The sequence below is a fragment of the Vigna radiata genome, unplaced genomic scaffold, assembly GCF_000741045.1.
Source record: "Vigna radiata var. radiata cultivar VC1973A unplaced genomic scaffold, Vradiata_ver6 scaffold_289, whole genome shotgun sequence".
Taxonomy (NCBI): Eukaryota; Viridiplantae; Streptophyta; class Magnoliopsida; order Fabales; family Fabaceae; genus Vigna; species Vigna radiata.
The window spans coordinates 202158-204012 of NW_014542227.1; the positions used below are offsets into that span (position 1 = coordinate 202158).

Below are 1855 nucleotides of genomic sequence, written 5' to 3' on the forward strand. Positions count from 1 at the left end.
ACTCTCTTTAACGCTTTTTATGATGTTCGAATGTGTTTAATTTTTATTTTTAATTTCGTCAGTTCATTCACAAACAAAACCAATTTCACAACCCCCCACTGCGTGTCTGACCTAATTCTCGAACCACATTTGGTCCTTGAGAGACGACCTAGGAGTCACTTCCTAGTCTATACTGCATTTCTTATTATGCAATCAAATTTGATCGGGCGGCGACACCCATCACTTCCACTATCATAGGGCGAGGCCATTGCAGGGGTCTGTGACGAGGTAAGGTCCTTTTGTATGATTTCATCTTCTCTGCTTCCAAAACACTTTTTGCACTTGGCTTACTATCATTGCCTGTCTTCATCAAGGGAGGCTCTTGGGAGACCATTGTGTTTGGTTGAGGGACTTTGTTGGAGGGGCTGTTGTGGGCTTCTGTCGCCGTCGTGCTCTACAAAGGCTGCCATCGTCAAGGGCTATCGAGGTTGAGGTAAGTTGTGCGGTTAAATATTCATGCTGAATTACATTGTTCTTGAAATTGTTTAGTGTTCTTGTGGCATTCATGTATGTTGTTATTTGATTGAGAAAGTTTATTGGTTTGTAATTGAAATGAGGGGCAAGGCTTTAGGATGGCAGTGATGGTTAGAAAGTTATATTTCTGGAATGAAAACTGAGTACAGGGCAACAGCCCGATAGGTAAATATCCCCCTAATTTATTAGCTTATGATTGTTATCTGTGTTGAAATTTGAGTTTGGAATATCTGGTTCCTTGAGGCTTGCAAATTTGAAAGCCACTTTTCAGCCTTTCAATCTTTGTCGTCTTGTTCTCTGCTGCATTGTTGTAAATGATATAAAAATGATATAAAAATTGAACTGCAAGAAGATGATGATGATGATCCCCAATGGACACATGCATCTGCATTGAAATTCCTTTAAGAAGTTGTGAAAGGAGCTTGGCTCCAATTAGTTTTCACAAGACCACCTCTTGTTGCCTAGTCATCACCATTCCAAAGGTTAAAGTATATCCTCATCGGTTGATTCTTAGGGAATGCAACTCTTTTTGTTTCCATGTTATTGAATTCTCTTATGGGAGTCCCATCTATCGAGAAGCTGAAACATGTGTCAACCACCATACGTTCAGTAACACAATTCAAGGCAAACCGTGTGAGAAACTAAAATGTAACGTTGTCAGGGATGTGTGATCATTGAGAAATGCTTACATTATGCGCTGAGGATTCCAGGGAATGGAATAGGTATGGAAATTGGTTGTTGGGTCAAACTAAAGATAGAATTGTTGCTCCCTGTTGCCTTTTCCCTGACTAAACACAATGTTGTGAAGGATGTATGGGCCACCACTCAAATTCCCCAAGAATTCAAAGTTGAACTCATCCCAGGTTGACCCTTTTGATTATATTACACAAAATCAAATTAGAATAAAAATAACGGGATTCCAAAGTTCAAGAGGACGAGCATGAAGGAATGCATAAGCACAAAGCTTCAACATGTTTCTGGACATGTACTTACATAATAAGCAGTAACAATTCCTGTAGAGTTTCCAAGTACAAGCTTGAGTTGCATATCAAAATCCTGATAGAAGTTGGCAGCAGAAGCTGCAATGGAAAAGGAGAATATGAATGCATAAAGGATAATTATTGTTGAAGATGACATGGTTGATTTGAAAATAAGAATGAGGGAAGGATGAATGGATGTCTGTGGCAGAGAAGAGAAGTGGGATTGGTATTTATAAGTTGAAAGATGTGGAAGCAACAGAGGAAGGTGGAAGCATTAAAATATTATTATTGGCCTAGAACAGATGAAAGAAAAGATTATAGTATTAGAAATGGGTGTCATACTCGTTTTGTGGTTTGGTTGC

General features: G+C 39.1%; 1 pseudogene; it reads right to left on the bottom strand.

The window, feature by feature from the left end:
• Nucleotides 1-857: 857 nt before the first annotated feature.
• Nucleotides 858-1650, bottom strand: LOC106779505 (annotated as a pseudogene).
• Between the last annotated feature and the right edge of the window lie 205 nt (nucleotides 1651-1855).